Source organism: Mycteria americana, chromosome 1 (assembly GCF_035582795.1).
Source record: "Mycteria americana isolate JAX WOST 10 ecotype Jacksonville Zoo and Gardens chromosome 1, USCA_MyAme_1.0, whole genome shotgun sequence".
Lineage (NCBI taxonomy): Eukaryota > Metazoa > Chordata > Aves > Ciconiiformes > Ciconiidae > Mycteria > Mycteria americana.
In genome coordinates, this window is record NC_134365.1 from 96,261,216 (window position 1) to 96,288,817 (window position 27,602).

At 39.7% G+C, this 27,602-nt stretch overlaps 1 protein-coding gene across 5 annotated transcripts in view; it reads right to left on the minus strand.

Annotated features, from left to right (window-relative positions):
- Positions 1-27,602, minus strand: part of COL8A1 (collagen type VIII alpha 1 chain) — a 91,830-nt gene that overhangs the window by 25,194 nt on the left and 39,034 nt on the right. For 3 of the 5 annotated variants that reach the window (XM_075513638.1, XM_075513604.1, XM_075513617.1), the window contains one exon: positions 8,545-8,659. The exons of the other annotated variants lie outside the window; for them this stretch is intronic. The gene's annotated coding sequence lies outside the window, so the exon portion shown is untranslated. The remainder of the gene's footprint in view (positions 1-8,544; positions 8,660-27,602) is intronic. 5 annotated transcript variants of the gene reach the window in all.

The window sequence follows — 27,602 nt, forward strand, 5'->3', positions numbered from 1 at the left end:
TGTGTCTTTGAAAGAGGAGGGTCCTCTCTTCTCCCAGTTACTTCGATCACCTACAGACAGCTCATTACAAACAGTGTATTCCTGGTATTGGCCAGGGCAAGTATAAGCTGAGCATTAACAAATATCTTTCCTTTTAGTCCTTTCTGGCTTCCTATCTTTTAGTCTGTGTTTAGTTTTTCAAACACTATCTCTTGTTTGTCAAAAGGGAAGTGACCTTGTTTTCTAGCTATCCTAGAAGTGTATCATGTTGGAATGTGCTTTGTTCTGAGCACATCAAAACCTGCAGATTTTCCTGCTGGCAGGTAGAAAATGGTGAGCACCAGCCCTTTCATCTTAATCTTTCCATATTTAGGGAAGAAAGGGAATGAATTTTGAGTGTGTCTGCAGTTATACCTCCCATTTAGGGATCATATTCACTCCTGGCTAGGTTTAATTGCATGTGAAATGGTGTTTGTATTCCACACCTGACCATGGTAGGAGGAGGTAATTTGGACATTCAGGCATCTATTCTGCTCCGGTCAGCACTACTAAACCTCAGAGCAAAATCATCCATATCTAGGTAAAAAGTGAGGGGGGAGAGGAAATTAAAAGGAGAAGGAAGTCAAAGGAGGATTTTCTGGAGAGACCTTCTATCTTCAGCTCTTCACAACCACTGAATACTTGTGCAGGTAACCACTATACTTTTCAGCCAGGTAGAATGGACACCAGGTTTCAGGTACAGTAAAGAAAATTTAACGAAGGGACCCAACAACAAAATATGTTTTGTATATCAAGATACAAAAATATCTGTCTCAAGAAGGGTATGAAGGAATATGTTGCGCAGCAGCTGGAACAGGTATTCTGCCTGACCTTGAAGGACAAGGTGTGCAAAGCATCCAAGCATCCAAGATTGGAAATAGATCCCTCATGACATTGTCAGGTATGCCAGTGGGAGTTACAGGGAAAACCCCACCAGGAACCTCTCAGCACCTATAGGCAGAACACGGGCTTGAGTGTTTGGCACTTGTAGTGTGCACAACAAACTCCTAATGTATGATCACGCTGAGATACACCAGGGGTTGCAAAGCTAGGAACACAAAGAAAAAGCTCATTTGGAAGATTAAAAGAATACCCTTCGCAAAAAATTTAGCCAATACCTGGCTCACCTACTGTCCTATTTTTACTATTTAATCCCATTCACACTCCTAGGATACCTCTGATTATTCCAAGCCCAGGAGAGACGCACCCAAAGACAAGATTAATACAGAAGGTTTTTTTCTTGTTTGTTGCTTCAGCAGTACAGGCCTGAATATTGGAAGTAGTGATTTCAGAAAAAGCAGTGGTTGCACTCGCTTCTTAGGTACATAGGTAATAAAACTCTCTTCGGTTTTCTGAGGTTATATACCTCTAGGAAAACAGTCTTCACTTGGTTTAAATGTAGTTGAGTCCAGGAAATAAAAATTACATTGTCTGTGTTTCACAGGCCAGAGCTAAACCTTTCCTAAAGGAGATGTTATAATAATATCCAGAGGAGGGAATGAACTCACTGCAGGCAAAAATTATAATGAAAATAATAATAAAAAATCAAACTCCTCCAAGTCTCCTTTGGTTCAACTACAGACTGTAGGAGATTTCTCATAAAAGCATTTGATATTTTAATGTGACTGTACATTGGTTGGGAAAAGAGGAACATAACCTGTTGAGAGTTAACATTTTAGGACTCTTTGCCATCATGCTAAATTCAATACCGCATTTTCAGCAAGAAAACTGCAGGCCACTTGGCTTAACTGAAGCTGGGTAAGCCTTTTAGATTATCAAATGTCACATGAAAAAATACCAGGCAAGTTCAGGCTGAGTAAGTGTTAAAGCTTTGTTAGGATGGCGTGTCCTCAAATAATTGCAGAATGCCAAACACAGAGCTTCCCGTGTTCCTTCAGGCTGAGCAGGGATGCCAAGTATACAGAATTGGAAGCTGTCTATCAGGGTTTTTTTAGTTGCTTGATACTGTGCAGACAGCAGAGACAAAATACCAAAAATGCCTGAAATCCTTATGACCTTTCACTGCAAACTGTGAACTTTGTCTGCTAAACTCAAATTTCTGTTTACACTGTCAGCACAGGCTCCATGCTGTTGCCTTTTCTTTGTCTTTCCAGTTTGTCATGTATCGAGGGACAGCTTCACAAACACTGCAAAGGAGGGGGGACCTGAGCACATTCCAGACCTTTTGCAGGTTCAAAATACTAAGTGTCCATGTTGTGGATTGCTTAAAAATAGCTGTAATGCAAGCAAAGTAGAATGAAATATGCTGTTTGCACACAAAGCAAGTATTCTACAGAAAGCTTTACCTTTGCCATCAGCTGGCATGGCTCACATTCCCACATTGTGTGCCGATGCCATGCTGCTGCATAGCTGACCCCATTTACACCATCTCCTGTTTACGCCAGGAATACACAGGCGCCTACAGAGTAAATGGTCCAAAAATGCATTCAGTAAACTACTGCATCAGCTTCTCAACTAAAATATCCCTGATTTCATCATCATGCTCCAAGATTCATCCACCCCTTGTAAATCATGAGCTAGACTGCTGCAGTGAACAAGTACAGGGGAAATTTCAGATGTATAAAGTAGAAATTGTGAGAGTGAGTAGAGTGAGTAGAAGAGCGAGAGTGACCGAGCACTGGCACGGGTTGCCCAGGGAGGTTATGGAGTCTCCATCCTTGGAGATAATTCAAAAGCCATATGGACATGGTCCTGGGCAACTGGTCTAGGTGTCCCTGCTTGAACAGGGGGTTGGACAAGATGACCTCCAGAGATGCCTTCCAGCTGCAACTGTTCCGTGATTCTGTGAAATTGTTCCTATGCAAGACTACTATGAACTGTAATATCTGACAATATTTGCCTAACTTTTGCAATTGAAAAAGAATATCCTTAACCTGTTACTTAAATAAACCCAACAACTACATTGAACTCCTCTGAAACTAAATAGAAGGTTGAATTATATAACAAAGATTTTAGCTGAGCTATCATTATCAGCTGGGTAATTCTTCTGACTGTATTTGAAATTTAATTTCATTCTGTGGTAGCATTCCCTGAACTTTACAAGACAAAGGTATTAATAGAGTTCTGTGTCTGAACTCTCTGGGGTCTAGAACACTGTCTTAAAAGGTGACATTTCCAGAGACTCCTGCATAGAAAATACATTGGTGTTTCCTAAAGAAACTCAGTGAGTTCACAAGGAATCATTACATTGATAAATTATGTCAATGAGGCTTTTGAAAGAAGACTGTTCACTTAGTGCTACTTTTCCCTGAATGTGGAAGCTATGGAAAATGTGTGGAAAACATTTGCAAAGTGATGACTGCAGCTATATGCTCTATATGTTGCTGTTAATGAGCTATCTGTCAACAAACCATATGCTTCAGCACATAAACAGGAGGATTTATGCTTAATGCAAACCCCATAAAAAGACTGTTTGGTACAACTGTTTCCCAAATCAGACAGGCACGTTGCTCTAGTTTTCCATGGACTTCCTGTTACCAGTATAAAAATCTGCTGCCTATTGGCTTGAAGTCCCTTTTCAGCCGGAGCAATGTTGAGTTAGCTGCTTCTCTGCACTTTGCAAAGGGGCAGTCACTGCATATCACCAGTCAAAGTACTACCAATGAACTTGTTGCCAAAGACCAGAAGTAAGTGTGTACATGTGTGCACATGTGACGTTGTCTGGGGAGCAGGGGACTAGAGAAGCAGAAAATTTAACGAGCAGCAGGTCCTTCAGGTCTCTGCTTTGCACAGCCTGGGATCGTAAATTTGTCATCATGGCTACTAACAGCAAGCAGGAGGTATCTGTCGAATATCCCCAATCCTAATGATTTGTGGAGGCAAGTTCATCTTGTTATTTTTCCATGTTGTTCTGTACTAGACCTTTATGTGTCAATTATCACTACTAACACCCTAAAAAAGCCCCTCTTCTTCAAAACACTGACAAAAGCAACTATTGGGTTTATTCACAATAATACTTGGATTAGTTAAAGAAACCACATTCACCAACAGGAAAAGAGAAGTAAATTTCTAAGCTATTGAATAACACTGCTATGTTTGGAAAGGATTTTTCTTTTGTAATTCCCCCTTTAATTTCCTCCCATCCAGAGCTGCTGAGAGGAATCTGAAGCTAGGTTTTCATGAGTGACTAAAGGAGTCCAGCAACTGACTCCTGTTTAAAATCAATGGTCCTGGAAATGTAAGGTAACATTTTCATAAACACATGAGTAATTTGAGGTTTCAGTTCCACTAAAAATCAGCCAGTACTTCCAGCTCCCCAAGTCAGACAGGGAAAAGGCAGACGTGTAAACTAATCCTTATTATCAGATAAGCAGGGATTGAATGGAGGAACATAAAGCACAAGAAAATGAGGAGGAAACTGAGGACAGAGAAGACAACTATGTTCAAGAAGTTTATACACTGAGAGGTGTAAAAGGCAGTTCAACAGGAAAAAGGATAGACAGAATATCGGACTATATAAACTGACACATTACTTTCAGTTGCTTAGGTTTTCTTTTGATTTTGAGATATGACCTTAGTAAACCCACAAAAAATTGTATAACTTTATCACCTGACTCAGTGCCTCTGAATTCAGCACAATACATTTTTTTCATTCTGCTTCCTGATCAGATTAGAAAGTGTCTGAAGTTAAACTGTGCATTCTGGTAACCTTTCTGAATAGTTTTGCTTTCTTTGTTTCAATTGTTGTTTTTAAATTTAAAAATATTATTAAAATACCACATTTGGGTGGGTAGTGACTACCATGACACTGTGTAGAAAACCAATGCACTTTGAAGCAAGCTAGACATTCTGAGTACATTTTTAAAATACCTTATTGCTTAAATAAAATAAACTTAAATCCTTTAGTCTAGCAATTACTTTCAGATGTTTGATTGTTTATTTTTAAAGAACTGTCATATCAACCATTTAGAACTGTACTATTTTGATATCTTCACGAGTTTTCTCTAACATCTGCTCCCTGCCTTATGTTGTGAACTACCTACTCATCTTCATTGTCTCTTGTATTTATCTTAATTTTGCTGTATTTTATTTTATTAGAGGAAAAACTTAGTAGAGCTGTTTGTGGCAAGATTTAGTTACAGGAAACCCAAAAGCTAAGCCCCAGTTTCAGCTGAGACAATTAGACTGTTGATTTTGGTAGCAGCTCAGGACTTCTATTGGACTGAAATGCCTTTCAAGTCTATCTGCCAGTTGATGCTCAAGTCTGAAAATTTTCTGTGTTCTTGCTACAGATAAAGGACTTTGTTTCCTTTTAATTTGAGGGATATTTCTATCCAAATCTGAATGTTTTTCTGAAATTCTTCTCTCTTCACTGGAATAGATTAAAAAAAAAAAGGATATAATAACATTTTCCATAACTTTCAACCCTTTTTAAAGGCTTTTCCCCCCTCAATTCTCTGTTCCTTGATATCTGTGAATTGTTGAGGAAAGCGTTGGTTTTTCTCAAAGCAATTTTGCCACGCATGAAAAGTGGCAGGTGTTAATTTATAATGCTTAGCTTAACTGTTGCTTTTTTTCTGTGTAGTAAGTATATTTAATAGCTAGTATTACTGTTGCACCTGCTGTAGGTAAAGGACTCTAAAATACTGAACACGTGGTACTTTTTTTAAAGTGATCTATATTATTATATAACACCAGAAGATCTTTATCGAATGGTTTGAAGAAATTACTAATAAAAAAAGCAGTGTTCTTAATGGTCTTTTCATCAACTGCTATAGAAACTTTGCAGCCGAGTTATCAAAGTTGACTGCCATTCTTGGATGGATGTTTTACTGCTAGGCGGATTGGGCTCTAAAACTTTCTTATGGGTGCTCTGGGAGAATGTAAATAATAGCTGGGAAGTGTTTTATTCTCTATTAATATTTTGTGGGCTGGAGCCCTGGGCTATAAAATGTCTTTTTTGTTTGTTTCTTTCTTTCTTTTTTTTTTTTCCTTGTTAGACTTTTATAGCCCCCAACGTAGGGCGGGTCACAGCAGCCGATGCCGGGTGAAACGGTTACCAGGGACAGCTCCGGCAGTGGACACTGCCAGAGATCCTAATACCCTGGCACTGCGCCAGTCCACCCCGGTGCCTGGAGAAGTTCAGTGGGTTCACAGAGCAGGGTCTCTGCCAGGGCCGACGCTCTCGAGCCGCATGTTTGTAGAGTCATGTTTATGTGACTCTACCCGTTTCATTTCAGACAAATTGTGTAGGATTTCTCCGCAAGAGAGAAACACGATCGAATGTGGCGCTCATCCTCCTTAAAAGATGTTCAGAAAGTCTGAGGAATTCATGTGATTAATTCTTAACATGTGGATTCTTTTAATTAGCTATCTAGAAACCAAAACAGAGGGCAGGGCACTACTGCAATGCAGCTTGTTAAGCAATAATGCATTTTTTCTTCCAAAAGTCACACTTGATAACAAACAATAGTCATAGGCATAAGATGACTGTGGATACTATGAGCTAATGTCTAGTTGTCAGAAACTTTTCCATTAAGGCTCAGAATGATGTTTAACATATTCTTCCCATTATTGAGCTAAACTAAACATTGTATTAAACATGGATTTCCCAATAAATGTTACTGCTATTTATTTTTATGTGTGCATACCTATGAAGCATATATATGGCTAACTGGGGAGGTCCCTGCTGACTGGAGATTAGCTAATGTGACGCCCATCTTCAAGAAGGGCCGGAAGGAGGACCCGGGGAACTACAGGCCTGTCAGCCTGACCTCGGTGCCGGGGAAGCTGATGGAGCAGATCATCCTGAGTGCTATCACGTGGCATGTAGAGGATAACCAAGGGATCAAGCCCAGCCAGCATGGGTTTATGAAAGGCAGGTCCTGCTTGACTAACCTGATCTCCTTCTATGACAAGGTGACCCACTTAGTGGATGAGGGAAAGGCTGTGGATGTCATCTACCTAGACTTCAGTAAAGCCTTTGACACTGCTTCCCACAGCATTCTCCTGGAGAAAGTGGCTGCTTGTGGCTTGGACGGGTGTACTCTTTGCTGGGTAAAGAACTGGCTGGCTGGCCAGGCCCACAGAGTTGTGGTGAATGGAGTTTACTCCAGTTGGCGGCCGGTCACAAGCGGTGTTCCCCAGGGCTCTGTGCTGGGGCCAGTTCTGTTTAATATCTTTATCAATGATCTGGATGAAGGAATTGAGTGCACCCTCAGTAAGTTTGCAGATGACATTAAGTTGTGTGGGAGTGTTGATCTGCTTGAGGGTAGGAAGGCTCTGCAGAGGGACCTGGACAGGCTGGATGGATGGGCCGAGGTCAATTGTATGAGGTTTAACAAGGCCAAGTGCAAGGTCCTGAACTTGGGCCATGGCAACCCCATGCAACGCTACAGGCTTGGGGAAGAGTGGCTGGAAAGCTGCCAGGCAGAAGAGGACCTGGGCGTGTTGGTTGATAGCCGCCTGAATATGAGCCAGCAGTGTGCCCAGGTGGCCAAGAAAGCCAATGGCATCCTGGCTTGTATCAAAAGTAGCGTGGCCAGCAGGACTAGGGAAGTGATCGTGCCCCTGTACTCGGCACTGGTGAGGCCGCACCTCGAATACTGTGTTCAGTTTTGGGCCCCCCACTACAAGAGAGACATTGAGGTGCTGGAGTGTGTCCACAGAAGGGCAACGGAGCTGGTGAAGGGTCTGGAGCAGAAGTCTTATGAGGAGCGGCTGAGGGAACTGGGGTTGTTTAGCCTGGAGAAAAGGAGGCTGAGGAGAGACCTTCTCGCTCTCTACAGCTACCTGAAAGGAGGTTGTAGAGAGGTGGGGGTCGGTCTCTTCTCCCAGGTAACAAGTGATAGGATGAGAGGAAATGGCCTCAAGTTGTGCCATGGGAGGTTCAGACTGGATCTTAGGGAAAATTTACTTCACTGAAAGGGTTATCAAGCATTGGAACAGGCTGCCCAGGGAAGTGGTTGAGTTGCCGTCCCTGGAGGTATTTAAAAGCCTTTGGATGAGGTGCTTAGGGACATGGTATAGTGGTGGTCTTGGTAGTGTTAGGTTTACGGTTGGACTCGATGATCTTAAAGGTCTTTTCCAACCTATACGATTCTGTGAAGCAGACACATGTACATATGCATTTTGGATATCAAAAGCACATCAGTAGCATGGTTCACTCTATTCCCAGGATATAATGGGTTTTGACATTTCTTTTTTAATGAAACCTGTCCTTACTCTTGCCTGACCATAAAAATAGATTTAAAATAAGATTCTTTAAACAAACACAAAATGCCAAAATTACATGTTCTCTCCTATTAAACAAGGCAGAATGACTGAAAGGGTAGATTTCTTTAATTATCTAAGAAGAAAAATTGCTGCTGAGGATGATCACCAAAATTTATGTACCATATATTTTTCTACTCACAATCAAAAGCTTTGGTGTATAGCAGACATTTGAATAACTTATCAAATCCTGTGTAGGTGATAGCTTTAAGACAACTTCAGTTTGGAGCCTTTGCGCTTTGTTTTTGGCATTATGTATAACTCATTTAGGATTTCAAAGCTGGATATACTTACATTTAGATTTCGGGAAAGGGCAGAAGAAGGACAGGTTGTTTGCTTTTCACTTTAAAGACCTAGATTTCCTGATTGTGTTAGGCCCGTTGTTACTTTGTTGATTTTAAGTTGGTCCCTAGGGGGAAAAGAAAGCTTATAAGAAGTGTATGAGCACACTACCTTTTTTGCAGAAATATTAAGGAATAGCGGCCAAGATTTTCAAACACAGTGGCTTATCATAGTCTTTTAACTCCATATTCAGGCTTCTTATTCAAGGTTTACTGTTCAGAAGTATGAAAACCTGGCAACTCATTCACTTCGAGTAGCCTTTTTGGTTACTCAGTGCTTGTGAAAACTGATGTAGCAGTTTGAATATGGCCTAAAAATCCTAATGTTTGGTATTTTTGCTGGCAATCCTGTAATAATTATGCTGTAAATCAAAATATGGGTTTGGATTTCAAGAAAAGTGCCTTGAGTCTTGTTCCCACCCTTCTGCAGACTGCATAGCTTTTTCAGATTACTAGGTATAAAATTATCAGTTTGAAGGACAGCTGAAAAACTTTTACTTAATCTCGTCTTTCTCCACATGTGTTGCCCCCACGAAAACGTACATACAAACCCTTTCATGCAATATGCAACATAAAGTCATTAGTTCCCAAGAGGCTTGGATTGATATGATGTGCTTGGAACCACCACACAAAGTCCCAAGCGTGACTGCACTCATTAAGTGAGGATGCTAACAAGGGGAGCCACAGGCAATGCTAGTGTCCTATATAAATATAAAATATGCTTTTCTGTTTTATAGGCTAATCACTCTCATGCCCCTGCTACCAAGTCATAGATGCTTCGCCTGACCCAAATCCCACTGACATGACTGGGAAGAGACTCTGTCATTTGGAGGGCTCAGCTGCTGTCGAGGGTTCAGTGTGATAAAGTCCTGGATGGTGAATTCTGGAGACCTGTGAGCACATACGTGAGTGCTTTGCTGGATCAGAGCTGGGGAGGGCCCAGCACCTCTCTGCATAGCCCCTGCCCTCAGCTGCTGGCAACACGCTCCTTTTGCTGCTCAGTGTCCATTCTGCATGAACTCATGGGCTACTAGAAAAACATCTCTTTGATAAGCAGGGTGATGCTCTTCACATGCTGATTGGCTTTGTGGTTGAAAATTGAGATTTTTGGCCTAAGATCTTCCTTGCCTGTGTTTTTACTCTCTAGAGCCACTGATTTCCCAGCAGTCAGAGTAACTCCAGAGAGCCAAACGCACCCAAAGGTATCTCTCCATTTACTTTAAGCATTTTATCAGTGAGAGCAAAATGAAAACTCAAGAGTAGTGGCTCCTAACCTCTGCACAGCTGAGCTTCAGCAGTGCCGTGTACCCCAGGACCCCGTGGGCCCCAGGGAGCTGTGCCCTGGCTGGCCCGGCTGCCACCAGACTATGCTAACCTTAGGGCGAGGAAGCATTTGGAGAGGGAGGAGAGCCAAAAAGGAGTACTGATTTCACAAGGGAAACCTGAAGATAGCTTGGCTGTTTTACCTCGGATCTATTCCAGCCCATTTGAAACGTGCCCGCTATCCCCTGTTTCATGTGAATGCCACATCTGGGCTCTCTCTTTCTAATCTGACGAAAGAATTAATTAACTTTTGGTCAAAACAGTACATTTTCACAGAAGAAGCTTCAATCTTGCAGACAGAGGAGCATTTTCTGCCAGAAAGGAGATCTCAGAACATCAGCCTAGGTACCTCCAGAATACACTGTTGCCAAGCAGCCCTTGAGCTTCTGTCGCTGGCTGGAATCTGTTTCTCCATTTCAGGTGGCTCCAGCTGCCCACCCAGCCCCATCATGGGCTCCGAGAGCTGCCGCATGATGGCAGCCAGGTGGGTGCTTTCCTCAAGAAGCCCAGAGCCCTCGCAGAAAGTAACGGGCTGCTTTCCAGGCCTTTTGGTTTAGATTAGGGATTAGATGAGTGATGACAAAGCTTTCTGGCCTCTGGTGTCAAATTTATTTTAAAAAATCTCTGTAATGATTGCCAGCTCAGTTCTCTGGCAATACCAGATCTAGCACTGGCCCCCAATCTGCCCTTGCTTTGGTAGATAATCCGTGGTGATTTTCTCTTGACTCCCTCCATCTCTTGCAAGCGACCCCTGTTCAGTTTGTCATGCAGTTTAGCAGATGCGCTGCCACCTGGGGAACCGATAGGAGATAATGCCCAAATACTGTGGTTTATTTGCAACTGGTTTCATCCAATTCATCTGAGCTGTACAAAGAAATGTGCATTTGGCACCTTTCTGAGCGGACTCTAAAGCCTGGAGAGCAGAAATTGCCAATGCATTATGCACAACCTCATTGCCATTTGCTTCCTAGTTTTATGAAGAGTAGCTTTTTATTGTTTATCCTGCCAAACAGGCCTTGTCCTTGAAACAATGAATCAATAATTCAGAACATATCTACACCCATTCAGCACTTTTAGAGATGGCTCTGGGCTCCACAGTTCAGCTCTGGATACAAACTTCTCTGCAGCTTGCAGGTGTTCAGGTTTGGCGCTTTGGCTCAGCTTCTTGTGTGGATGAAGGAAAGTCACAAAGTCAGAAGTAGCTTTGAATAGTTAGCAAAATGGAGAGCTGCCAGACTGAAGGGGATGGCAAGCTACTTTGCCTGTGCCTGAGAGAGAGGGATTAAGCATTTCAGCCAAACAGCTCATTCCTGCCTCCTGTTTGTACCATCCATGCTGCTGTTACTGCCTTTGTGGGATTAGAGAGAGGGTAAAGGAGTGCCAGCGTGTATCAGAGGGCCCCAGTACAGCAGCAGCAGCAGCAATCACATCTGCCCCTTCTACCTCCAGCGGCAGCAGGATTTCTCTGGCTTTCTGCCCTGGTCCTGTCCTAGTTCCTGTCCCTCCAGACCAGGACTGACCCCTCCTTGACAATCAAGAAGGTACAGAAAAATGTGTAGATGATGATGGTGGAGATAGCGGAAGTGAAGGGAAGGTCTCTGGGTGTCCTGCCTCCGGGGAGGAGGGGAAGGAAGGAAAAGAAGTGGTCCCAAGGAGAAGAGATAACTTTAGGAGCAGAAAAAGTGCCCTCTCCCCTCACAACCTCCACACACGCAGTCCTCAAAAAGCCCCCACAACATCACTGACACAGTCCCCACCTTTCCTTTCCCCATCCCACAACACCACTGCTACCCCTCCTGCCTTGCCTGCTCCAAGGATGTGCTTGGCCAGTGCTGAGAGTTTGGTTTTGCTACACAGTGTAACCAATAAAAAGCCAAATTCTGGCTCCAGTAAATCACTCAACAGGCTCCCACTGATTTTTCTGAGAGGAACTCCTGGCCACTTTGAGATGTTCTCTTTAAAACTCATCTAATATTATTATTATTATCCAGCTCTTCATGTCCTGAGGCCAATCGCTTCATATCCATTCTTCCACTTAACTACTTTCAGAACTGAAAACCTATAATGGTGCAATATTTTTTTTAACCTGAAAAAATAATCTCATGGAAGATTTCCTACTGATACAATCCCTGTCTCTCCTGTGTTATTCAATTACGTGGAGATCCTGATATATATATTAGGACTATTTGGAGAAGTTCCAAGCCTAAATCCATAATGTTGGGGAACATGAAGCAACACAAGGCAGTCTTTTTTGTTATGGAGAAAGTAAGTCCCAAGAAGGCTTCCTGGAGAAGCAAGGGAGGGAGGGAATATGAAAGAGAGAGGAGAATGAGAGAAACCATTCCTAAGAGGAAACTTAAGCATTAGGTTTCCTGATTGGTAGAGTTTCATTTCATTGCTCTGCTTTTAAGAATTAGTGCAAAGCTGTAACTGAAAGGAGAGGGGAGAATTTATTTTCTGCGTACTACATCTTCAAATATAGTGAGGTGGCATGCAGTGTCCTCTCGCTCCCACTCTGCTGCCTGCAAGTATTAACTGGATGTGGAATACAACATTTTGTGTTTGCAATTCAAGTGCAGAAAGGCAAAATCAGAAAGGCAGAAAGTCACTGTATTCTCTCTCTTAACACAGAAACGGCATGACCCCTGGTTAATTTAAGTAGTCACATAAATATAACTTCTATTTTAAGCATATACTTAAGTCCTGCTGATTCAATATTCAGCCCAAATGCAAATGACTTTTGTGGAATGAGGTTTGCATTGAACTGGATCTACTTAGTAAAATATTTCAACGTGGTGTCTGAGGGAGAAAAGAGGAATCTAGTCAATTGCTGCAAATGTCTCTAGCAAAATCGCTGCTGTATTCATTTTTTGTGCTATTTTCTAGTGAATTTTTTAAATTTTTGTGAGAGAGAACTACTGTGGAATAGAAGGCTGGTCTGGAGAAAAGTCACAGGAATGTGTACACATAATTACATCTTTTAAAAGCAGCACGCTACATAGGATTTCCTAAACTGTACCAGAAACTTTGACATCCTGGAACTGACATTTGCAATTTCAAATACTAGCTTTCCAAGCATAATTAGTGTCCTTGTAAATGTTTCAGTATCGAATTTGGGACTCATTTTGGACAAGCCAGTCCATAAACTCTATATTATTTTTTTTTCCCATTTATTATTTCCTTTTCCAATGTTCCAGGGATGACAGCTGTGATATTTAAAGCTAAGAAATAGTAAATTGAAATAGCATGTTTTAAAGTATTTATTACATTTAATTACAATATATATAAGTTGCTTTCATTTATAATTCACTCTTTTCTCCTGACATTGTTCTTTTTTTGCTTAAAGTACCTATTATTGCCATTCTCCCTTATACAAAATACACAAATACTTTTATGTAACTACAGCTTTCCTCTAGTCAGACACGAAAATAGAGGGTAGAGCATGTGAAAATTACTTATGACAGATGAGTCACATTAATATTTTGTTCTAAGCCATGAGAAAAATGAGACACAAGGGGTAGGAATCAGAACAGATCAAAACCCTTAGTGCTTTATGATCCAAAACCACAACTATCTACTGAGGTGCAAAATGTTCTTTTTTCAAATAAAGTGTAAGAAAAACACAAAGAGTTTTGTACTGCAAATGCTGGCAGCACACAATGTTGCAATTATTCTCAATATTTTGAGATGCTTGAATCATAACCAAAACTTTAAGCAACACTGAGGCAAAAGCCTTTTTATATTCCTTCACAAAAAAACGCAATTGAGTTTGTCACAGTTGCTTCAGAAATGGTGTGCCAAGTTTCTACCAGTGACTGATAATAAAAACACAAGGGAGGGATGTCATGACATCCTCTTGCCTTTTTTCTTTTTTCCAGCATAGTAAACTCAGAATCATTCAGATAGTACTCCCGTTAGCTTTATCAGATTTCTGTGCTGCTAAAAAAATCTTGTATACTCTGTCTTTGAAAAGAATCATTCTGATTGCCTTTTACAGGTACTTTACTATTTCAGTGCACATGGCTAACTTAGTCTGGATGTGAAGCATTATCTTACTTCCTATTTAGAGGACAGTAAATGGAATCGGTCACATTGGGTACGTTCTCAGTAGGTTACCACTCACTATTAAACTTAAGAAACATTAATCACTCCATCTGATGTGATCAGGTAGTATTGTCTGTAATTTGGGTCACCCCTGCATGAACTAGGTATTCTGTTTCCTAAAACCTAAGTACTGTCTTTTTTCATTCCCTCTTCTTGACCTAGTGTCCAACAGAGAGCTCAAGTCAGCAAGATGGTAAGCATCTTACACGAGCTCATCAGCACCCTCAAGCCTTGGGAAAGGATGTGCTCCTTTTGGTACCTGATGGAGGCAGGCAGGGACCTCTGTCAAAACGCACCATGAGAGTTCTTCCCTGGCTGCACACCAGGTGCTTCAACATGGACCTGACAGACACTTTAGCCTGACAGGCCCCAGTTCAGCAAAATACTTAAGTGGGGAGGGATTTAAGCATGTGTGTGGAGACATGTATTTCCCCAACTATAACTTCAGTGTAACTGTATGTGTGCTGTAAACTCTGTACAATTACTCTATAGGATTGGAGGTGAGCTGTGTTTCTTGTCATGAGTGTGAATTAGGTAGCTAAGTATTAGCTCTGCTTAATGCCGCTTGTTTGTTCTTCCAGCTGCTAGTAAGGGCCCTGTTCCTACCCACCCCCCATCGAAATCTGTCATTTCCTTGTATGATAACAGAAGTAGCTGTTCACAGTGCATACCATGCTGGGCTGAGCTGGTTTTATGCCACTTTTTCATGCTGTGTAGAAGAATTTAAACATGGAAAGTGAACAAACAATTTATGGAAAATCAACATGAAAGATTAAGGATGAAAATTTAAGAACTAAATGGGTGGTCTTAACCAGACAATTCCTGTGGACTTTATTCAGAGAAATACATGGCTAAATAATTAGGAACCAGCACAATGCTTTGAATATCTAGCTATAAAGGTGTTCCCTTAAGCCAATAAAAGCAAGTTCTCTTTTTTCTCCATTTTTAGTTTGCCTCATCATGCCTGAGGAATGTTTCTACCTTCTTAATTTATGCAATACTTCAGACTTGTTCTATAGGTATAGAATGCATTTCCTGTCATCCATTGAATGTCAGTAACTTGATTCTTTATGATTAAGCTATTGGAGGCTATTGGGGTGTGATTGCAACTTGCTTGCAATAGGTATAGCTGTTGCACTTTGTTTAGTCCATGAAAATTCAGTGATTTAGTTTTTGTTTGCCAGGCAACGTGTGAGAAACTTGCCTTGAGGTAAATACAGATATTGGGTAATGGCAGGCCATTTCTTCAGTGATACTGGAACTATCACAAGATGTGTTTCTTTTTAATAGTGGCTTATAACTGTGATAAGCTTCTCAGGCTTTTCAGCCAAAGCAGTTCCTACAAAATTACCTCCCCAGAAAAAGTTTGCAGGAGCACGCTGAACTGCAATTAAAGAGTAGGCCTCCGAGTGCCAAGAAGATTATAGGGAGGTATTATTGGTCCAGACATAAATTCTGCCAGGCCTTCAGGACAGAATTATGTACCACTGCATGTTTCTCTCTGGTATGTTTCTACACCATGAACTTGGACAGAATTTCAAATTTATGATGAAATCTAAGCTCTGTTAAGACTACTGAATTTCTGTCTTGAAATTTTTCCTGATTCTAACTAATACATACAAAGATTTGCTAGTGCCAGCCAAGACTAGCTATTTCTGGGAGAGGTACCTGTAAAAGGAAACAGTAGGTATAAAGGGCATGGTGTAACTTTAGTCAGGTTATTTATGTGTGCCTATTAAAAAAACAAAAAAAAAAAAAAAGAAAAGTAAACTCTCTAGTTCCTTACTGCTGCCAATCTCAACAAATCAATTCTTTATCCATCCTGGAATTTTTATCAGCTTAGTCTCATGTTGTAAGGAAAAATTAAGGGAAATGCACATTTTTGATATAATCTAATAAAAAGTCAGAACACATAACTTGCTAATATAGTGTGCAATGACCAATGTGCTCTGTTTACCACAGGTATAGGTAGTGTTCCTTACTCTGATTGGCACCAGCCAATTCTTGCTGCTTTGTTTATTTGTTTGGCTAAACTCCCTGAACTAAACCACATCTTTTTATGTAATTTACCTTAAAAAGCTAAGTGATAGCCGAAAGGACTATGCTAACTTCTGGATAATATATTTGAAAGAACTGTTCTAAACACCATAAATATAATCATGATGAAATATCAGAGCAAAGAACAACCTTGACTGTCATCTGCGTACTCTGCATGGGCAGAAACAAACAAAGAAACAAAAGTAAATCCTATCCTCCATTGCTGATACCCAGATAACTGAATACTGGACACTCTACATCTTTGATTTTTGGCAAATGGAAAAAGTTTAAAGGAGGTGAAATTGTCAAACAGTTTCTACATTAGCATTACAGAATCTCACATCATAAAGAAAAGGCAAAACTTTTCTGTTCAAGTCTCTAGAGCACTGAGTTGATAAAGTAATTAAACATGCATCTCATATATTTTTGAGATGAATTGTGTTATACATTGAGGTATGTACATGATTAGTTTCTTTGCTGAATCAGGGGAGGGAAATGCCCCCATACTTAGCAGAGAGCAAAATATCAATTACGGAAAAGTGTGGGGTTTTTTTTTTCATCATACTTTTTCTCTTAAGTAAAATCGAAGCAATTAAACATACTCAAACAGATATGTGTTTTCTACTCAGGTTGGTATGAGGAAATGAAAAAGAACATGGTCTACTATTATTAATCAAAAATTAGAAATGTTATATTTGTATATTTCATCATAAAGTAAAATGTTTTCAGGTTTATAGAGGAAAAAGTACTGAGAATATGTTCAAAATGCCACCCTTGGAAGTAAAATGCCTCTTTGGACTGTAAAGTATGACCTCCCCTTCATCCCCCTTAGGGATTAATGCTGTTTGTTGTCCATTCCTTTTAAGGCAAGATTTTAGGAGTTTCCCATTACAGGCAAGCAGGAAAATTCCTCTCCATGTTAATATAGTACCCGATAAGCTTATGCCAGTGGCTTATTTGGTCATCACTACAGTAGTAGCTAAATATTCACATATTTATCTTCACAGTACCTTGTGAGGTACTGCTCCCATTTTGTGGCTGGAATGAGGCTAAATCCTCTCCCCAGGGTTGCTCAGGAGTTGTGTAAGAGACGGGGGGGCATAGGAAGGACGTATTCCCTGCCTCTAGGTAGTGCCTTAGTCAGTGGGTCAGCCTTCCTTTCTACAGGAATATGAAGCCTTATCCGGGACCAGCAGCACAAACACTGCTTGTGTATTTGAAGAAATTATGATGCAGCCCAGCTCTTGAGCTGTGTTTCACTTGGGATATGTCCTGTGACCTCAGCCAGATCTCATGTTCCCCTGCCCCTTGCCTCCCTAACCCCAAAAAGCATAGCCTGCACTTTTCCAAGCACTGAATTATTTTTATCTTAGAATGTCATTAGCTAATTAAAACTTACAGTACACACTGTGTTTCTACCATGCTTGTAATTTCTATTCCAAAATTTCATCACTTGATGTGATTATAAAGGTGGCATTTATACATGTGACTGTACTAGACTCCTAGCTGTACTGCTATGCAAATTAAAGGCTTTAAAGAGACAGCAGTTATAAGGTGAGGTGTGTGACAAGTCAGAAATGATGCTCAGATGTCATGCACGAGTAATGAAATAAACATTTCAAATGCCATTGAATATATTTCATTAATAAAATGGGCTGGTAAAAATGAGAACATTAACTAATGACTTTAAAAGAAGCATTTAAAGATTTTCTCAAATTTGTACAATAAGAGACAGCACAAGCACTGCAAAACATAGTAAGTACTTCGACTTAGCTGAAGTCCTACCGACAGTCTAGAAACAGAAAGAACATTTGGATGGAAATATAACTAAGCAGAGATTCTGGAAATAACTCAGCTATAAAAAGCCACAGGAGTCCAGGCTTTAATGAATTCCTGAGACCATTCTATAAAGAATAAAAAGATGTACTAATGCTAATTCTAAGGAAAGATACCTCTTCTGAGTTGGACAGAAAGATTTTGGTGATAAGAATGTTTCTAATCATAATCCTAAAACTTCTGAAATTATGAAGGTGTGTAGAAAGTACAGATCCTGAATCAAGATGGATTGTAAGACACTGGCAACATTCTGGCCAGCAGATTGGAAATTATCTTCTCAAGTATAAATCAGATGTATCACTTCAGATTAATTAAGAACAAGTTCATAATGATGTTAGTTCATTGATTTCATTTTACATTTTCATAAATGTAGAATTGAGTCTAATGTCAGCCTTTTCTGGAGGTGCCAAGAAGGATTTTCATAGAGTGGGATGGATTGGCTACACCCAAACTGTTCTCCATACTGTAGCTATCTGAATGTGGCAATAGAACTTCTCTGTTCTGGAGTTCACACTGCAATTAGTACCAAAATCAAATTTGCTTCCATATGGGAGAACAACTCGAGGAGTTAAACCCTCTTTCTTTTATCCCTGGTGTTTTAATCTGAATTCATTTGAAATCATATGCTACGTCAGTTATAAAACCATTTTCTAAGTAAGTTCAACCTTTCTTCCAGATTACATCAGAGTGACACTACAGTCAAAGTAATCTATACAGTTGTAACTTCCAAGATGGATCTGTCATTACCTGTAGATAATTTAGATGTTACGTGTGGTAGAAAATAAATCTGTCCTCTGTTTCCATGGCTTAAACTATTGAGAATTTAACAGACTTCAATACCTTCCCTGGTGTCCAAGTCATAGGGAGATGAGGAATTCCTAGGGACTTAAGTATTATTATTGATTTAAAGTGGGATGACCTCAGATAGCATGTTCAGAAGCGGTAGTCTAAACCTATATGGGAGCACAGAGTTAAACAGAATCTTTGGCTTTTGGAAACTGGAAAAATACCAGCCCTTTCTTCCCTCAAAAACTGATGAATGCAAACGAAAATATAAAATGACTTATCTTCCACAGCAGCTGGTTAATGCCTTTAATTTCTTAGGCAATAGTAGTACAAGGTTGACTGGGATAAGTTTTAGGTCTGGCAAAGATTAAAAAGATATTTCAAATCTTAGTAGCATAGCTGGCAGGTTTACTAGATACCATATTTGGTTATGATAACAGTAAAACAAAAGATACAGTTATTTTAATTTAAAATTGGACTTGAATAGGACAAGGTCTGATGAAGGAAGATGGGTCAAATTGCAAATCTGACTGGTAGATATAACTGTGCTAGAGATCAAAACTAGCAACAGAAATCCACAGCTATTAACATCTTATTTTTATATCACTATTTCCAGGTGATTTTTTATTGGGGAAAGAAGCATAAAATTTCTGAGTATAATGGGATGACTCTGACAAAGGCTGGGGAAAATTAGATATGCTTTGACTCCCAAAAATGACAAGAGAAAATGAATCTTTCATTCTTCTAAAATGAGCACTTATTTGAAGAAAGATAGAAAGATAGAAAGATATCCCTGTGGGTTGCTTTTTCCCAAAGACGAAATCTTCATTAGTTAGATGTATGAATTCTTGCAGAGGTCACCAATTCAGTGAACATAAATGTCTCTAGCAGAGGATGTGAAATGTAATGGTTTTAAGAATCCATCTATCACCTACATGGTAGATCCTATTCTGAGACTGAAAAAAAAAGATAGGGGTAAATTGGGCAGAACATGTAAAGATATGTAGTCAGCTTATCTTTGGCAGCTTAAGAGCATATGAAAAACAGCCTTGTCCACTCCATGTCCACCTTCCACAGAAGTCATATCAGCCAGCAGGCAAGTCTTTTAACAGCTCTGTGCTAATGTGTCTCCATCTGCAAAATGATTATATTAACATTTACCTAGCTCATAGTGGAAGCTGGAAGAGCTTAATTAACATGTGTAGTTATTTAAAGCTCTTGGGTTGAAAGCTGCACTAGAGGTCCAAAATATTTGTTAATATTATTCTTTCTATACCCAGATGATTTGCTCACATGTTTGCAACACACCAGCATAGAAACCTACTGGATGCAACCCAGTATTGGACAGTTCACCAAATGAGAAGCTCAACAGTGTAAACAATAGTTCTAACTGGCAGGGTGCTTTGGAAGATCCACCCATCTTAAGGCTTTATTGCAACTCTTTGGCCATACAGAATACAAATCAGCTTCAATTTATGATTCTATTAGCTCCAAAGCCACTAAGGAACAGAGAGCTGGAGTCTGGAACAGAGCCGGGAATTCATTCCAGCAGCATGCAATCTCATTTGGGCTGATGTCACAACCTCCACCTTGGACTGAAAGCTCAGTGTGAACCAGCAGAAAATACATTTTTAATATGCTGGATAATAAGGCAAATGCTGTTATTTGGAACTACTAGCAAAGACACCTGCTGACAGTTGGCATTAAAGGCAATGGCACCTGCTAGACACATTGCAGGGGGAGAGGTGAAATCTGATCCTTGTTGAAGTCAAGGGAAATTTTGCCATTGTCTTCAAACACGCCAGAATTTCTCTTACAATGATTAATGATTTATATGTGTATCTACAAGGTTATGGGTAGTATGAAACTTTTACACACAGGTAGAAATGTCAAATAATGGGGATGCTGAGATACCAAAGGAATATAATTAGCATAATAAATACCTAGTAGAAAAAAACAGACAGCTCACACCTTGTGTTAAAAATTGATTGATTCCAGAGTTTGATATCATCCCACACAAAAGTAATAAACCAGACCATTCAGTGGCATTGGTGGTTGGTGAAAAGCACTTTTAAATACTTAGAATCTGGGGGGTACAAAGAATCCCTGTGCATTCACTTTATGCAGTAAATAAATTCCCTGACTTCTCTTTAAATTTATGCAAATCCATGGGCTTTGATGGAGATCAGAAATAATTTATCCAAAGCAAGCTCTGAGGAGAACCAGCTCTGTTTTTTTGCTTGTGTATTTTGCCCAGTGTCTCCTTCTTCCTCTGTATTTTAGTATTACCAGTCTCCTGTGTCTACTTTTTTTCTTGAAATTATATTAAAAGAATTGACACTTTTAATAACCTGCCAATAAAACCTCTGCAGCTGAGTCTGCTAAAACACCCATTTATTCTCTAAAGGGAGCAAATTTGCATGCAGGTTTTTGAGTATGCTGAGAGAATGTTTCTGTTGAAGTAATTTTTTCCAGTAAAATCCCAGAGTGCTTGTTCAAGAGGCTGGTCTGACAGATGAACTTTCACAAGCTGAAAAAATTTAGACTAGTTGTGTGCTTCCAATGTATATATCACCAGCTCAACACACAGACACATGTGAGGCTTTTATACAAAGCCTGGATAAGAGCCTGACACCTTGTTTCAAACCATGCACAGTCAGCCATTAACCTGCAGCAGCAGGCAGCTGATCAGCTATAACATACTATGGACCACAGACAAGAAAACCAATGAGAAAGCACTATTGAGCTGTTCCGACTTACGCTCCTTGGCAGACGAGTGTCTGGTTGCTTTGGTGTGGTGTAACTTACACTCTGGCAAAATATAGTTGTCTACCCCTGAGAATACAAGCCTGAAAGGTTCAGGTGGAAGAGTCATGCAACTGCCTTCCTGCAGAAGGGTCAGCAGCAAGGATTCCCCCTCCTGGTGCTTCAGGACTAAGTTAAAACCATCAACACCTTCTGTGCATGACTATGGCCTTTAGGTTCCTCTCTTTCTGGTTGAAGATGGAGAGATGCTGGAGAAACTACAGTATCTGCGCTACTTCTACTAAAATCCTGGTTTTAGAGGAACTCACAGTAACCAGGCAATACCATAGCACTTACAAGGTACTTCCATTTTGGTGGCTAAAGCAGAATGAAAGCTTGTGTTCACAGGAGGAATGGAAACTGAGTTGACTCTGAAATTTTTGTAAAGTGATCCCATCACCACAACAAAGGCACTAGACTAGATAATCTGTGTCGCTGTGATTCCTCAGGAAATGCAGCAGCTGCTGCCTCGTCACAGTGAACGTATGGCAGATGAATTCAACGGTCCAGTTTCAGAGAAAAGGTTGTGGGTAATCTACTGGTGCTTAGGAAAACATCGTATGGTGTTTTGCAGTCCATAAAAAGGGACAACTGTGGCCTCTGTTTTCTCCCCCTAATGTAATTGGTGGTGGTGGACAGTCAGGTTTTAAAAAGTGACCGGGTTTTAAAAAGTGTAACTATAATGAAGTGTCACTTTGCAACCTGCATTACATTGCATGTACAGGTAACGCAGTTCCACCTGCTCTTATCTGACTCAATCACATGTCATAATGTCTTTTAAGTTTCAACAAGTACACTGTTTAATTTTTTCCTGCTTTACAGTATTTTCTTCCTAAATCTACCTCCAGATCCTGTAATACTCTTAACATATCTGCAAATCTACTACAGTAGCTACTTTATTTAAATAACAAGACTCCCCCTTTACTGAGGAATTAAGCAACCTTTGTTGGCAGCAGTCTGATAGGGTGCTTAATTCTGAAAAGGTTGTGCAAAACCCAGGCTAAACTATTGAAAGAATGTTTTAAAAAAAATCAGAACTGAAGGTTTGCTCTGTTGCAGAGCAAATAAACTTGCATTAGCTCTTCAAAGCAGACCTCATTGTTCAATGGCTCTGAGGCAGTTGTTGCTTTCTCAGCAGAAATGCTTGTGATTCAGTTTGAACTAGTCCTGACTTTTTTCACCACATAAAATGATATCAGCAGAAAACTCTGTGCTCTACATGACCAAGAAAGCATTCTACAATATTTTAAGTAAGTCTCTCTTTACAGCAGAAAGCTATCAGTATTGCTTACACTGTAATTTTATAGCAGATATTGGGACTTACACTGAACTGCAGCCTACTAAGTTGAAAATCTTTGGTAAACAGGGCTTTTAGAAGGGACAAACCAGCCATCTCATCTCAGCCACCTCTTAGGAAGGTATTGAAAAAATCTACTGATTTTCCCATGCTATGATAATTCTTGGGATTAGAGCTCCCAGCATCTACTGCTAATCTTCTGAGATATTTCTTTGAACTGACATGCTGTGGCATTCACTTTTGGTACCAGTGACAATGCAATTTTACAAAAACACATCTTCAAGACATTTGATCAGGAGACTCAAAGGATGTGCACAGTGTATTTCACAGCATGCAAGATAACTGTCCTGTAGGGTAATTTGACATGGTCTGTTCTCCCATCTATCTCCAGCATCTTGTTATGTTGCAACAACGTGTCAGATCACCAAGGAAAAAAGCAGTATGGTCTCTGTCAAGGTAGTAAAAGTAAGAACATATATAGGATTCTGTGGCCTATGCAGTGGAATTGAAGATGGATCCACAGGCAGTCAAAGATGAACAAGAAGGACACATACCAAGCCAAAAGATTATCATAGAAGCTAAAGGACACAGTTGGCTAAGAAGCAATGTAGAGAAGAATGCTGCAAAAAACATCTGCACCAGCCTAAGAGAAAAAGAAAAGAAAGGAATAGAGTGATGGGGCAAGAAGACAAAATTTGGAATCTCTCAAGGAAAATATTGGAAGCTTTATGCCTGAAGGTAAAAAGAGCCATTTCTGCAGAAAGTGTTAGCAAGTGACATGGGGAGATTATCCCTATTTGGCCTACGTGATCTGCTTAGTGTTTTGCATTTCTGTATCCTACACATGGATGCTGTCACTTCTCTCAGCCTGAGCAATTCTTTAATTATTAATTAATCTCAGTGCCTCTCATGAAAGAACTTGGGCAGTGAACAGTACAGCCCAGTGTGAGCAAGAGCCACAAGATCAGTCTTTAGGTCTCATGAGTTGTTATTGCTCAGCTCTGTGTGGAGACAAGTATCTCTGCTCAGAGATATTAGCAGCCCAATCTCATTCCCACTCAGCTGGAGGAAAAGCCTGTGAACTGATAGTATAACAACAAATGTATGTAAAGGTGGAAATAGCCCACTGAAAGGAACATTAGCAGGTAAGACTGCTGTTTTCCAATCAGGGTTTAAAAACAGTTGAAGGTGGGTATTGCTTCATTTGGGAGCATGCTGAGGTACCACAGCTGGATAAAATGAAATGTCTCAGTTCTCAACAAAATGAAGTGCCTATCACAGCCAATTTTGTACTAATGCTGTTTAGAGCTGAAGAACCGTTAGCTTACAGCCACAAGACCTTCTAGGGTTAGTACGAATAAATTTTGTTACTACCATTTTAGAGTTAGGAAAACAAAGAAAAATAGAAAGAATCATTTGCTTGAAGGTTTCCAGCAAGTCACTGGCAGCGCCAAGCTTTAGGTCTCATGACTTGTTGCTCAGCTCTGTATAGAGGCAAATATTTCTTCATGCAGAGACGTTAGCAGCCCAATCTCATTCCCACTCAGTGGAAAAAGTCCAATTCATGTAAATTAATTTTTAATTTCATAACTTGGCTTAGGTCACAACTAGACACTAAGCAATAAATTATCTCTTTTTTTTTTAATCATTCAGTTCTGTACTAAAAAGCTGACTCAAACTTTATGTTTAATACAAAGTGTGGGTAAACAACTGCATATACGTATCAGATTAGTATACATGCAAAAAGGGCTCCGCTTTTTCATTTTCCAAGAATTTAAGTAAATTCCTTATTTGTTGATATGCTGATCAGTCTTTCATTACCAACGTTTATATAAAGAGAATACATATAGATAACCTGTATCATTAAGTAATGATATATATGTTACCAAGACATCTAATTTTGAAGGTGCAGTAATTTGGAATATTTATACCGTGCTTGTTTCCCATGAATTTAGTTTAAATTAAAAGAAAATCCTTAAACCTTAGGTCTTTTTCCCAATACTTTACAAAAAATGAAAGCCTCCCTTTGAAGAGCTGGTGGTGTCAGATATTAGGGAGTTAAGCCAAGCATCCTTGGTTTAAAGTTGTTAATGTCTATCTCATCTGCTTTCTCCTATCATCTTCAATTTGTCAACAGTGTGTAGTAATATGCTTGATTCATTAGAAGTGAAAAAAGGATGGTGAAACCAAGTAAATATGTCAGTTAAACCCCACAAGTATTAAGTCACCTCAATTTGTTTGTCTGGTAAAAACTGGCTTCTCATTGGGTGAACTGAGGCCAGCTTGATTCACCACCAAAATGTGAATCTGGAACTGACATTGAATTTGCAGATGTGCATAAAGGAAATCCCTTGAGTTTTGAAATAATCGACTTTAAGGAGAGGCAGGAAGAATGTAGACAGCGTTGTTAAGCAGATTGAGTTAATCAGTTACTGTCATTATTACTGAAGTCAGTCTCAGTTTGACATCATGTTGATTTTGTCTAAATAAAGATTAAATTAATTTTTAAAATTTGCTTAGATTACACAAATCCAGGACATTTCTGAACAATCTTCTTGCTTATAAACAACAAAAGGAAGTGATATCATACATGAGATTAATAGCTGAGGAGTGAAGTTTTTGTGTGCAAAGATCTTAATTTTAGAGCTTTCAAGGAAGAATGAGGTATAAACACTGAAAGAAAAACAGCATGAGTTGGAGTGAAGAGTGCTGAAAATATCAAGCATACATTGAAAACACTAAGCATGTAATTATATGCTGTGCTTGTAGAAAGGGCTCTCTAATTCTAAATTTGGGCTTTTGGAAGTGATCATAAAAACAATGCTGTAGCGAAAAAAAAAGGACAATGTCTTTCTTCCTTGCCTCTCTGTTTATGTCAGCTGTCATCCAAAGGTGTCAAAGAATAAAGCCCTCTTAGCAGAGCTTTTACAGGTGTTTTCTGTCTAGTGGAAGTTTTCATACAGCCTGATTCAGACGTGCAATGACTGCAATTGAATTACCAATGTTCAAATTCATTTACGCTTCTGTTCTCTGGTATTCAGTTGGAGCCACAGAGCATCTTTTGAGTCATTTAGATCCACATCAGCCCTTCTAATGGAAGTGATGTACTTTACATGTCAACACAGACTAACTTATCTGGCTCATATTTTCTCTCTTGGAATGCAAGACTTAAAATAGATGCCGTTTTAATACTTGGCTTTCATTTAAAGACCCATCTGGTGATGCCTGATGGAAACATTTTTAAACACTTCATTTAGAGATAAATTTGCTCATATGTTATAGATTTCTTCTATTCCTCTTTCTCCAGCTTAAATCAGCAGGAAAAAAAGGATTTTGTCTGATTAAGATTTCAGTCTTTTATTTTATTAGTGGCTTTAGAGTGCTGTAACTTCCAGAGCAATCAATGATGCTGTCACAAGCAGAAAATTGCAACCTGGTTTTTAAAAGCAGTGAACATTTATGTCTCTCACCTTCCTTACTGTTTTTTTTAACAGTAACTCTAGTATTATACCTGATACAAATGCTGACAACATGCCTAAGTTTTGAAAAGTGTCTAATCCTCAATTTGAGATGCTTTAAGGCAATCTTGTTCTCAGAAATGGGTGGTCAGCACTTGGTAAAGGTTGGCCTTGCTGCACTGTCTCTGGTTGGCACTTGGAAAGCCAAATACCCAAAATCACTCTCTCCTTTGAATGTGTATTCCACTCATCTGATATGTGTGGAATTTGAAGCAGCTAAATATGTGCCCACAAACTGGGAATGACTGATCGCAAGGACAAAAGTGGAAATCAGTTTTATAAATTATCACTGACTGTTCAAATGAAAAAGAAGTTACAATTTGAGATCTGAAACCAACCTAAATAAAATATTGTTAAGGAACTCTGTAAACATAATCCTATGTTTAACAAATGCAATCAGTTTTATTATCACTGTTACCAAGATTGTGGCAAATGGTCATGAATTATGGAGATTAGCCAACAGAAAAAAAATGTCTTGAGTTAAAAAACAAGTGAAAGCTATGGTGGGTAAAGGGATATCTCTGCTTTTGCCAGAATGATGCCTAAAAAATTTTAGAACGAAAGAACCATTTGCTGCAAAAGAGAAAGAAAAGGGTCAAATCTCAAGTAAATAGGGTACAGTTAGAGTGTCTGGGCCATCTGCTTTTCTAACAATTCTTCTAAAAAATCTTCCATTATTCACAGTGCTACTTATCATGTTGAGAAGTGCATTATTTGAGCCCTGAGGTATGTTATAAAGGACTTTGGATGTTTGACCCATGAAGTGGAATGAATTCATGCATAAGGACATGAGCCCTCCATGCATGAGTTCATTTGTGGTGGCAGGAGTGACTAGCAGTGCCCCTGCCCTAGGCCTGCTGACTTGGAAGAGTTCTTGTTTTAGGACCACACCTGTTGTGTGAATGACGTTGGTGCAGGGATCAGCACGAAAGTTATTTGATTTTTTCACCTTACTTTCCCTTGACTGGCTAACGAAAAAAAAAATAAAATCCCTGTCTGCATGGAAACCCAAAGCAAATCATTAATACCCATATTTGCGTGGGATCAGCTCTTCACCAATCAAACTGTGCCAGAAGTAGGATGTACAGGGGTCAGTTTTTATAAGGTCAGCTCTGGATTAACTGTTTTATGGAACAGCATTAAGCAACAAACTTTGCTGTTGAGTCATTATGGAAGAAGTGATCTAAGTGGAAGGGAGGGCTTGACTTCAGATTTCACGCCTGAAGCCATCAGAGGTCAGGATTTTTCAATGTGAGAAATGTAAAGTAGAGTTCATATAAGTGGGACTAACTTCCAGCATTCGAG